This window comes from Sorghum bicolor, chromosome 1 (assembly GCF_000003195.3).
Source record: "Sorghum bicolor cultivar BTx623 chromosome 1, Sorghum_bicolor_NCBIv3, whole genome shotgun sequence".
In the NCBI taxonomy this organism is placed as follows: Eukaryota; Viridiplantae; Streptophyta; class Magnoliopsida; order Poales; family Poaceae; genus Sorghum; species Sorghum bicolor.
In genome coordinates, this window is record NC_012870.2 from 51,072,372 (window position 1) to 51,085,592 (window position 13,221).

General features: G+C 42.7%; 1 long non-coding RNA gene across 1 annotated transcript; it reads left to right on the forward strand.

Moving 5' to 3' along the window:
* Nucleotides 318-6,959, forward strand: LOC110433414. Its single transcript, XR_002450835.1, has 3 exons — nt 318-604; nt 2,714-2,766; nt 6,927-6,959. It is a non-coding gene; the product is annotated as an uncharacterized LOC110433414 (long non-coding RNA).

Genomic DNA, 13,221 nt, shown 5'->3' on the forward strand with positions numbered 1-13,221 from the left:
ACGATTGTAATTTGCTACAACCAATCTTTATGCCCGTTTTGAACTCTGTAATAATTAATCTAAATCTATATTTGGATAGATGAAGTCGGATAATATATTCTTTAGGCCTTGTTTGGATGTTGTCGGATTCACCTCAATCCACATGTGTTGTAGTGGATTGTGGTGAAATTTAGTTCAAGTTCCAGTCCAATCCACCCCAACACATGTGGATTGATGCGAATCCGACTACATCCAAACAAGGCTTTATTAAAAAAACCACCCCTCCATCCGAGGTGATCACGCAGAACAGGGGGACAAAGTGGATTTGTCGGCGGCCTTCTTGACGTGGCGTGATGTCGGAGGCACCGCTCCATCGCGGCATCGACCGTGGTGACGGCCCGCCACTTGCCGACGCCGTGCGCCGCTCGCTTGCCGAAGCCACCACCGCCACTCGCTTGCGGATGCTGCCGAAGGTCCACACATTGGAGGGCAGGGAAGGAGATGGCCCGGGATAAAATCAGAGATGGTGATCGGATTTGGCGCGAGAAAAGCAAGGGGGGTGCCGGAGGCGACGATGCGGGGAGGACAAATTTGCATGCGTACGAGAGCAGGAGATCCGATGAAGGTGAGGCCTTCTTCAGTTCATGCAAAATTTTGGTTTTGGCTATTGTAGTACTTTCGTTTGTATTTGACAAATATTGTCTAATTATAAACTAACTAGGCTCAAAAGATTCGTCTCGCAAATTACAGCAAAATTATGCAATTAGTTTTTATTTTTGTCTATATTTATTGTTTCATACATATGCCGCAAAATTCGATGTGACTGAGAATCTGAAAAAGTTTTTGGTTTTTGGGTGGAACTAAACAAGGCCTGAATGAAATGAAACTCCACGCTCTCAATGGGATTTCATCAGTGTTTGTACCGGTGTGGCTCGGGTTTGATATGGATGGAACTCACCTCCTTTCTCCTCATCAATATATTGCCAACTCAATTCATCTGATGATGTGTCATCGTATTAAATGGAAATGAAACTCTGTTAAAATCTCTATTAAGACCGGCCTAGTGGGTATGAACAAATCTTCATTGACATTGCCTTGACCTACAGGCATCTTAGAGAGAGGAACAAATGCAGCTGATGGTTGTTGCCTATTGGTCTCCTGCTAGCTATTGCGTTAGAGGGATGTGGATGATGGGTGAGTGGGAGATGGTGGAAGGCTGATAAGCCAAAGTATTGCAGACTGTTAGGCTCCATTTTGCGATGGTCACAGTTTGCCTGTTGTGCTTTCCGCTTGTGAACAAGGATCCGACCTACAGAAGAAAGCACCGACTTACAATCTAACACACAGAGATGACAGCCAGGAAGTAGATGAAGCAGTTGACGAATAGAGGTAACGTGGTGGCACCAGAATTGAGTTTTAGAGAATTAATTGCTAGTGGGTGTGAACTATATAGAGATACTCCTAAATTAAATTAGATGAAGTTCCATGACCTTTCAGCCAGTGTCATCAGGGTTTATCAAAACTCACTCTACACTCCTCCACCAGAGAATAGATATGTCATGACCTGGTTTGCAAAAAGACTCTCATTTCTCAGAATCAACCCACGGTCCAATTCATAAAACACATGCTCCGTCCCACAACCCTAGCTCGGTTCGCTTCATCCTCTCTCTCTCTCTCTCTCTCTCTCTCTCTCTCTCTCTCTCTCTCCTCCTTTATCTCATCCCCAGCCGCCGCCGCCACCACCACCAACGCACCTCCACCCCTCTTTGCCCTCTCCTTTCCCGTAGCCTCCGTAATACATTGCTTAAGCATGGAAGTTGCATGTCCCTCTATGTCATGGGGGAGCGTGTTAAGCAATGCGAGATCCGTGGTGTAGATCGGACTGACCACACCTACTCCCATGAATGGCATGGTCGATGAAAGAGGGGGTGCTAGCCCTTTCCCATGCTGGCAAGAGCATCATTGTCGCTCGAGCAAGAAAAGCAGTGTGGCCTCGGTAGCATGGGGGAGCATATGGAGCCGCACGAGATCCGACAGCGTGTAGATCTGGCGAAATCGATTGGCAAGTTCTAGGAGGCCTTCTATGATTCGATGTAAGCTTTCCTCCTCATATTTCTTGTGGATGAATTGGAGTGGTTGGCCAGATCCATGGTCGCTTGTAGCAAGGATGCCTTATCTGTGTGGATCCCCACATCAGCATATGGGTTTAGTTCGGTGACGGGCTGGGTGTCCGCTTTGAGTTGAAGGCATCCTTTGTCTTCCTGCTCTCCTGTGATGTTGGTGCTCCTTGCATCTCCTCCCCCATGCTTTGGCTCTGCTATCAGTATTGAGGCTTGTTTATGCCTATTCCACCTTTTCTGTCCAAGAGCCACACAGAACAATTCAGTTCCATCGTAGAGCCCTGTAGATTTCTATGTGCATTGCATTCTTCTAGGAGCATTAGCATTATTTATTGACAGTAATGGTTCGAGATGTTTTTGCACTTTGTGCTATTTACGGGGTGAGGCCATACCCTCTGGATTATTGTAGAACATGTCCATCTAAGTCATTACTAAGAAATGGGTCTGCAGTTTGCTTCATGAGAAGCTACTGTGTGTAGTTACTAATGATATATGTATGCTACCTATTTTTCCTTTCATAGTGCCACCTTTTATTCCGTGAAATATAACTATAGTTTACTCTACCATTATGGATAAAAAGTTACATATTTACATTCCTCACTGATGATTGATAGGTTGTCGCATGGTTGAGAGAACAAGATCACTATGAGTATTGGACAGCCAAATGGTAAGACTTTACAATTAATTGATCTAATTTGATGATTTTTGGTTCAGAGTGCTTCTGAGTTCTGACCAGACAATACATGTACTTTCATCACCTATGTTACCTGAAGATCATTTTTTTAGGATCTCTAGTTATGACATGATGTCTTTTTTTTCTAAATTTATTGTGATCACCTATATCGCTTTATATTTGTTCACACATTTTGGTTCATATAATCAATAAAAAAGTAATATGATGAGCAAAATGATTTAAGGACTGCACACTCAACATTGTATGCTTTGCTTTACATGATTAACGAAAGCAAGTCATGACCTCAGAATACTCTTATTTTAGTATCCCTTTGCATCCATTTAGATAAGTAGATGTGACCACATCTTTTCTGCATGCCCTTTAAATTTGTCAAAGATTGAAATGAATTCCTTCTTTATTTTTGCCTTCTGAAAGGACCTTGATGTCGCCTAGGAGGCCTAGAGGGGGGTGAATAGGCCTGCAAAAATTCTGCTCAAACAGAAATTAAAACTCAGAGCGACACTGCCTTCCTGCAACCGTGAGTCTAACACAGCCCAAACTTGGTGAAGATGTACTAGAGATATCCAGTGACAAATTTGCAAAGTTTCAACTCAAAACTCTATCAGATTAGAGGGCGGCACTGCCGACCTTGGAGGGCAGCACTGATGCCCTATGCAGGAGGAACTTAGTACAATCTAAAATTCAACCAAGGAAATTTAGATCAAATAAATTTTCTAGCTTCCTGCAAGTATGTTAGTCACTGAATAATAGTTATACGTAGCGGAACAAGTACCACCAAGTAGATCAGCCACAAACCCTACAAATACCTCAACAACAATATTGCAAGAATATAAATCATCACACAATATTTATCCTGTGGTTCGGCGTCGCCACTAAGGCTGGCCTAAGTCCACGTTGTTGAGGTGCCCACACAAGGACTGACTTGCCACCAAGGCTTGCCCTTCCCTCGTTCTCCAAACAAGAGTGTTACCTCTTGAAGGAGGGGTGATTTCACTAGCTGCATGAGATGAATACAAACTGTCCCGTTGCTCATCACAAGCACGGGAGCTCACCAGGTGACGTCTAGCCGTCTAGGAGGTTTCACCTCCAAGAGTAACAAATGCACAATGAAGATTGACAAAGCCCACCAAGTGCTCAAGGTTAGGATTGCTCTAATCTGCTCTCTAACACTTAATCACATAGCCCCAACACTTAATTGTGCACTAAGCACTTCACTCTCACAAAGAGAGGGTTGGGGAAAGGCTTTGGAATGGGTTTGGAATATCTGGAGCATCAGCCACACGACCAGAAGCAGTGGGATGGGTATATATACTCTTCCCACTCAAACTAGCCGTTAGGATTCAAAAACTAGCCGTTGTGACTGTACAGGGGCAGCACTGCCGCCCTTCAAAAATAGCACAGGTCACCTTACGGAAAAAGCCATAACTTTTTACTCCGAACTCCGTTTGCAGTGATTTTGGACTTTTCAGAAAGCTTGTTTCGAGGGCTATCTAACCCTGCAGAGAACAAGCTCAAAGATCAACTAGTGCAGGTGCAGTGCTGAGTCTTTCTCTCATGTTAGCACTTGGGTTCGGTTAGTTTGAGCACTTGAGACTTGTCTATCATTCGTATTGCATCCCACTTGATAGTACGACATACCTATACTCAAGAACAAGAGAATATAACTAATTTAACCACTTGAGTCTTTAATGTCTTCATATGCCATTTCATCTCAATATTACTCCATGAAGGGTTGCAATCAACTTTGTCTCCTTTCTTTGAGCAAACACACCTTGAGCATGTGACTTGAACCATTTCAACACATATGAGTTCACCTCTATGGCTTCAAGTCACTTCTACTAATATTTTTACTCTCAACACAATATGACTTCTTATAGCTTGATTAGTTCCTCGACTCAATGCAAGTACTCTCTTCTTCACCTTAGCTATGGTACCTCAGTCTTTAAGTCGTCGCTTGTCCCTTCACCTCCGCTTAGTCCCTCGAAGCCCTTTCTTTGCTATCTTCACCTTATCAAGCCATACTCAAGTCATATCACATTAAGCATCCATTGAATAACCATTTCTTCAATATCGTGATCCTTGCTTGAATATCTTCTAGATATAAATATTGAGATCAATCAAGCTTCAGTTTGACTCACATAGAGACATATATGGATCAGCATTAATATGGTCAAGCCAATTTACGGTTCCTTATATCCTCTCTATTTTGGCTTGACACTCAATACTCACTTCAATCTTTATCTTCATACTTCTAGCTTGATCAAACTTAGTTCACTATCAAACTCTTCTTGTTCATGAAAAGCAAGCCATTGTAGAGACCAATCCAAGAACATCAACTCATGTCTCTTTTGCCATTTGCCAAATATGCTTGCTTTCTCATAATGCTATAATATCCCACAACATAGAAGCCATTCCATAGATTTCATTTGTATTGTTGTCTTTTGCTTGAGCTAGATTGTTTCCATAATCCTCTAATACAACAATACACAATTTGGCCTTCATTTCAACACTATGTGGCATATCATCAAGTTTGCCTACTTGTTGAGCCTTGAACATACTTGTTAATACACAATCCACAAGTATGTGCAATAGACTCAATATCCTGTTCAACACTTAGGAAACTTATTAGTCCTTTAATCATGTTGTCATTGAATTCACCAAAACCCACAAAGAGCTAGATGCACTTTCAATCTCCCCGTTTTTGGTGATTGATGACAACACAATTAAAGCTTACAAGAGATTGACAAACATTAAGATTTTGAATCCTATAATATAGTGAGCTCCCCTTAAATATGTGCATAGAATAGAATTTCAAATTTTGGCCTCAAATGCCAAATGCACATATTCAAGATGAAGTGTGGGAAATCTATCTTAGTATCCGTAGGGTGCAAGGTGTCAACATGATAAACGTGATGTTCATGGCAGGTCATGCACTCAAAGTTTGCTGGCCAGCAGAGGGAGGCACTGCCGCACTTGCCAGAGTAGCACAGAAATAAAGGCAACCACCACTCAAGTCAAGAACATCACACACTAGCATAAGTGGTCCTTATCAAGATCATCAACTATCCTTGCACACACCACACAAAATTTTGAAAAATCTTATATGCCTCTCCTTTACCCCTTTCAATCCACATATCAATCTCTCCTTCCTTACACTCTGTAACATCCCAAAAATTCACATTCAAAAATCACTCGCATTAAAAATTATTTTCAAAACATATTTCAAAAACTATAAAGTAATTTGAGCTCTATAGTATCTCCATCTAATCCATCCATATTTTTTTTGCGCACAAATAACAGCAAGTACCAGCAAGCTTACATGCAAGAAAACATAGCAGTGCATCTACACGAATATATATATCTCATGCATGCATGCATGCAGGACGAGCATGCATCGTCCATTTGCATGCACCTGCATGCAAGGACACGGTGATTAGGCACCGTCCATTTGCATGCATCGTGCATGCAAATTAGGCACTGACCATGCGCTACAGTAGCATTTTTAATGGCACGCAGCTGAGCGCTTTGGCCTATAAAAAGCCAGCCTCGGATGCTCACTCTCACCACCCGAGAAACACGTTCACTCACTCGCTCACTCACTCTCACTTCGCGTATACCGTATACGGCCATACGCACAAGCCGAGCTCGACTGTCGTCGCAAGACGAGGTGAGCAGCTCATGAGCATCTCCTTGCTCTTCTCTGTCTTTCTGTAGTATTTTCTTATATTTTTCCTTGTATTTGTCTGTACCGAATCACTGCCAAGAACTCCACGAATAGAACCATGACATACAGAAGAGCTCTAATGACCCCTGCTAATTTCTCTCTAACCATGCATGCGTGGGCCATAAGCATTAACTCCACCAAATAGTACATGCATGCATGCACTACCAGCCAAGCAAATGCCCACGTGAAGCATCCATTTCTTAATCACCGTTAGCCTTTTTCACATGATTAAATTCCGGCCATTTCACAAATACCACATGCTAACTCTGATTTCAATAATTCCTTTTCCTAAATTCATCTAAAATCATGATCTACCTCCCATATTAATTTCATGATTTTCAGAGCTCATTTGAATTTATATGATTATTTATCTGTGCCTGTTGTCTGTGTCGTTCGTCGCGTATGTTAGTTGACGGAGTGAACGAGACGGAAAACGAGAACGTTGGAGACGAGTGCCGCGAGTTTGACGCCGAGGACACGGACTGTCAGCAAGAGTTTGTCGAGGACGCCGACGGAGGCAAGTCCAACCGATCCCCTTTGATGCATATTGATCCTATTTTTAAACACAACCCGTAGAAGTCGTTTTAAATATTGCATGTATGATATATGTACGAAGTATTTCCGCTGCTTAGTTAAAACCTGTTGAATAGTCATCCTTGAATTGATATTACCCGGTAATTGTCTTGTTCGAACCTAGGAACAAATAATATGCTATGACAGAAATATTATTATTTAGTATGCTTAGGACTTGTTACTCATCTCGGATACTCATCGCTATATTTTCTCAAATATAATGATTTTAAAAGTAAAAGGTGTGAGTGGTGAAAATAAATTGTGGGTATTGTGAAAGGGTTAATAAACAAGTTATAAATGTGATTACTATGGAGATGGGGCGGATGAGATCTCTTTTGGGGATTCCCTGGTGTTGTGGCTTATACCTTGCGGGGTTAAGCGTGAAGATATCCGTCTTGTCTCGATTAAGGACTGAGTTGATGATTCATCTTGCCTAACTCATTTATCGTACAACCACTCGCCTTGCATGGAAAAGGCTTAGTCTAAATCCCTCTAGTTAGTATGGCAATCACCTGGAGGCAGATGTGCAACGGAACACTATGTGATGTATGTGAAATTGTGGAAATATATGAAAAGAGCTTTGTGAATTATTGTGGTATCATGAGATGTGGCCTTAGTGTTCCCGTGGTGAGCGCCATTACTTAGCTATGGAGGGTAATGACTTTGATGGATCTGTGCTTGCACGACGGTGTAAGTTATGGTATCCTACTTGTGGGAAAAGTGTACAACCTCTGCAGAGTGTAAATCTATCTGGATAGCCGTGTCCGCGGTCTCGGACGGGTTATGGTTTGGTTTCAACAACTAGATGGGTTGGGATGAGTGAAAACATGAGAGTGAGTGTGATTTTAGAAATAAATGGTTGACTGCCATTGTGTTGTGGGAACAAGGGTTCAACAACACTTAAAATTGTGATCAAACCCCATTTTCAGAAATACTATCATATGTGGAAAAGAGGTCTTTTACAACAGTATTTGTGAAATGAAACCTTGCATGTGTAAAAAGATAGCTTTATGCAAATAAAACTAAGCCTCATCCTTGATTTATCCATATGCATATATATTGTTATCCCCTTCTGTAGGGTAAGGTTGGATTTGCTGAGTACTTTGTACCCACCCTTGCTTTATTAAACAGAGGAAGATCCGGACTTCGATCCCGAAGTGGCATTCGAGTAAGGTCGTGTCTGCACCCAACTAAGCCTGTGGCATTGGGACTCGTCAGATGTTCGATGGCGATATCGTTCGTTTCTGGGTCCTTTGGACCTATGTTATATTTTGGTGTCTTATTATTATAGCGTGCCTTCCTTGTCCACGCTTTCCGAGAATACTGCGCTGAAACTTATCTGATGTAATAAATGTGTTACTAGCCTCCTGGGACTAGTATTGTATCACATTTGAGTTCCTGGTTTACCAGGGGCGCTTCAGGTGGTATCGGAGCCGTAGTTGGCTGTAGGACGCGACCTTAGGCTTTTCTGGACCAGTATTTTACTAAATAAACGTATTTTACAAAAGTTCTTACTCTCTTCCCTCTATTTTTAAAAAATATATTTACTCTCATCTATGTCTCTCAGATGGCAGAAGGAGTTTGGACCAGCAGTTACGGTCTAAGTGTAGAAGGCTTTCCCAAGCTCTTGTATGCTACCATGCAGAAACTTGGAATCAATGATCGCCCAGAATATGAAGGCAGAGAATATGAGGAGCATGAGACCGAGCGGTGTGAAGTTACCGTCTATATTGGGAAAAGTGAGGACTTCCCTAACATAGCTGAAGCTTGGAGTATAACTGCGACCGGATTTCGGTTTGCAGATACATATCAAGCCGTCGCCCGCAAAGCCTTGAGATACCTATGCCAGATCTACGAGAAGCCCATCACCCGTACACCCATGAGGTTCTTTCCACCCGACGAAAAAGACCGACCAGTTTGGAGGACCCGCATGGAGCTCTTGCAAGGACGTTACTCACTTGAAGATGACTCATGTGGTATTCATGACCACGTACCTTTTTACTCTAGATAAGCAATATGATGAGCAGGCCTCAGAGTTAAGGAAGTGCATCCATCGTGCGCAGGAAGCCGAGATCATAGTTAGAAAGCTCCATGTGCAGCTTGCAGAAGCTCAGGCCCAATCAGCTGCAGCCGAGAGTCGTGAAACCGCCATTGCTGAAGTCTTGAAGGCAGCTGAAGACCGCCATGCTCAGGAGTTGAAGGATGCCTACCTTATCACCAGGATCAAAAGAAGGATGTTAGCAGAGGAAGACCAAGAGCCCATAGTCCTAAAAGGTATCCCAATCATGTCCCTAAAAACCAAAAGAAAGACGGACATAGAAGGGCCATCAGCTCCCCCACCCACAGAAGCCTCTCATGAAGCTTTAGAGTTGGAGCCCACTAAGGAAGAAGGATTTCCCCTTCTCACCCAGCCACCACCAAAAGAAGACGGTGACCGACCTCTTAGTCAAAAAGAAGAACCACAAATGCCGAAAGCATGATCCTCCTCAACACCAAGGGAATGAAGCCGTTCTGTCCGAAGAAGTTGAAGAATAGTAGCACCTAGTTCCTCCTTATATCCTGGGGAAGTGAAGTTTGCTTCACTTTTGTTCAACCCCCCAAAGTAGATGAACCGTATTGTAGTACGCTTATTTCCTCCATTGCTATGTTGTAAACCGCCCTCTTATTCAAAATATATATTTGTGCTTATTGGTTGTGCTAAATAATTGAGTGCTCTATGTTGTTCCCTTATGGGATAGCAAGTCTTAAAACTTGCACCTTTTTAAAATATAACGCCTTAACAAAAAAAAAAACAACATCACTCAATAGATCTAACCCTTATCTAATGCTTTCTCGTCTTAACCAACAGATGCCTCCCAAACCAGCTATCCGCTCTCAACCAAGTGGTCGTGCAGCTAGTAGACAAAGCCAAAATCCAAATGGAAGTCAAGCCAATGCGAATGTTGATGGTATTCATGAAGATGAAGTGAGTCAGACTAGGAACCATAATGAAGGAGATGACTTGCCCCCTCCACCAGCAATTGACTTAGCACAAGTCATGGTAACTCAGACTCGCCTTCAAGAGACCTTGGCTCAAGGCAAGAACCGCCCCAGGAACAACCGTGGAGCCGGAGTCCAAGACAAGATGACTGAGTTCATGAGGCTTAAGCCACCCACCTTTACTGGATCTGACAACCCCATGGAAGCATATGATTGGCTTAAGGTGATTGAAAGGAAGTTGGACACAATCCACTGTGATGGAAGGGATAGAGTTCTGCTAGCATCTCATCAGCTGACAGGAATTGCCCTTTCTTGGTGGGAAGCCTATAGTGGAGCTGTGGACAATGCCAACACGATCACATGGGAAGAATTTGTGGACGAATTCCGCCGGTACCACATTCCCGATGGGATCATGAAGCTGAAGGCTGATGAATTTCGCAACTTGAAGCAAGGAAATAAAACTCTGAGTGAATACATCTTCCAATTCACTAAGTTGTCTCGCTATGCCCCAGAATTGGTCAACACTGATGCCAAGAAGCAGACAAAGTTCATAGAAGGATTGACCTGTGAGCTTAGAACCCTCATGACCCCACAGATCTATCTAGACTTCAACACTTTGATGAACAGGACCATTCTGACTGATGTGGCCAAGACTGAAGAAAGAAAAGAAAACAAGCGCAAGTTTCTGGAGCGCAAGGTTGAAGATGGTGCTAGATCCCAGAGGCTGAAAACCTTCAGCCAACCAAACCAGCGGACTCAAGCCCCAATGCAGTTTCGCTCTCCTGCTAGTATCTCCAATAACCAAATGCAGACATCATATCAGCCCAAGACAACCTATCAGAATCAAGCTTATGGCAAGACTCAACAGAACATAACTGGTCAAGTCACAAACAATGTCAGAACTTGCTTTAATTGCCATGAGACTGGACACTACATTGCCAACTGTCCCTACAAGAACAACCAACCAGCAGTATCCACTCAGTCCCACACTGTTAATGGACCAAGACCTACAGTGTCTGGAGTCAACCGTGGTTTCCCTCGCAACAATAGCAACACCAACAATAATAGCCAGATGATGAAGCAACCTCAACAATCCTATGGTAGAGCCCGTGTCAACCATATTCATGCTCAGGATGCTCAGACTGCTTCAGGAGTGGTACTTGGTGAGTTCTTAGTCAATTCAGTACTTGAAACAGTATTATTCGATTCTGGAGCATCACATTCATTCATATCATCAAGTTTTGTTGAGAAGCATCAAATACCCACAGTACTACTAAAGTTACCCCTAATAACCCGAACACCTGGGTCTGACATCAAATGTCATCTAGGTTGTTCGAATGTAAGGATCATTCTAAGTGGGGTAGTTTTCTTAGCAGACTTAGTAGTGCTCAAGTCCAAACGAATAGATGTTATCCTTGGAATGGATTGGTTAACCCGACACAATGGAATTATTAGTTGTGCAACCAAGGAAGTATCATTAGTTAACCATGAAGGGATTAAAGTGAAATGCCAAACCCGAGGGTCTAAAGTTAATCCAATGGTCTTCAACTTGGATGCAAGGACCATAGAGGAAGTACCAGTAGTGCAAGAATACCCTGATGTATTCCCTGAGGAACTACCTGGAATGCCACCAGACAGGGATATAGAGTTCATCATTGATCTTATCCCCGGGACTGCCCCCATAGCCAAGAGACCTTACAGAATGGCTCCGGCAGAGTTAGCTGAACTGAAAGAGCAGCTAAGAGAATTGCAGCAGAAAGGTTATATTAGACCTAGTTCTTCACCATGGGGAGCACCAGTCTTGTTTGTGAAGAAGAAAGATGGAAGTATGAGGATGTGTGTGGATTATAGGTCCCTAAATGAAGTCACCGTCAAGAATAAGTATCCCCTACCAAGGATAGATGACCTTTTTTATCAGCTTAAAGGAGCCAAGTATTTCTCTAAGATTGATTTGAGATCAGGTTATCACCAACTCAAGATCAAGAATAGTGATGTCCCCAAGACAGCCTTTGTAACCAGATATGGACAATACGAGTTTACAGTGATGTCTTTTGGATTAACCAATGCCCCTGCCTATTTCATGAACCTCATGAATAAGGTATTCATGGAAGAGTTAGATAAGTTTGTTGTAGTCTTCATTGATGACATACTTATCTACTCTAAGAGTGCGGAGGAACATGGGCAACACTTGAGAGTAGTGTTGGAAAAGCTAAGAAGACACAAGTTGTATGCTAAATTCAGCAAATGTGAATTTTGGCTTGAGAAGGTTGCATTTCTAGGCCACATCTTGACAGCTGAAGGAGTTGCAGTTGACCCTGAGAAAGTAGAAGTTGTCTCCCATTGGCAGCAACCCACCAATGTGAGTGAGGTTAGAAGTTTTCTTGGATTAGCTGGATATTATCGAAGGTTTATAGATGGATTTTCCAAGATAGCCAGACCCATGACAGAGCTTCTTAGGAAGGATAAGAAATTCACTTGGACAGAATCATGTGAGAAGAGTTTCCAAGAGTTGAAGAAGAGACTGACAACAGCACCAATGTTAACTTTGCCAAACATTCACCAAGATTTCATCATATACTGTGATGCCTCAAGACAAGGTTTAGGGTGTGTTCTCATGCAAGGAGGAAAAGTGGTTGCTTATGCATCCCGTCAGCTTAGACCTCATGAGCAAAATTACCCTACCCATGTTTTGGAGTTAGCAGCGATAGTACATGCTCTCAAGATTTTGAGGCACTACCTCATTGGAAACAAGTGTGAAATCTACACTGATCACAAGAGTTTGAAGTACATCTTCACACAGTCAGACTTGAACCTAAGGCAAAGAAGATGGTTGGAATTAATCAAGGACTACAACCTTGAGATTCATTACCACCCAGGAAAGGCCAATGTGGTAGCAGATGCCCTAAGCAGAAGGTCATATGGTCAGCACTTGGTGCCCAAGAACACTCACCTACAAGAAGAGATAGCACAGTTAAACATGCATATAGTACGCCAACCTCAAAATGGCAGTGTGATGGTGCAGCCAACTCTTGTGGAAGAAATCAAGCAGACACAACATAAGGATAAGGATCTGATGAAGATTCATGAGCAAACTGGAGAAAATAAAGCTCCATACTTTAGAGTGGATAACAAAGGAGTATTGTGGTATAAAA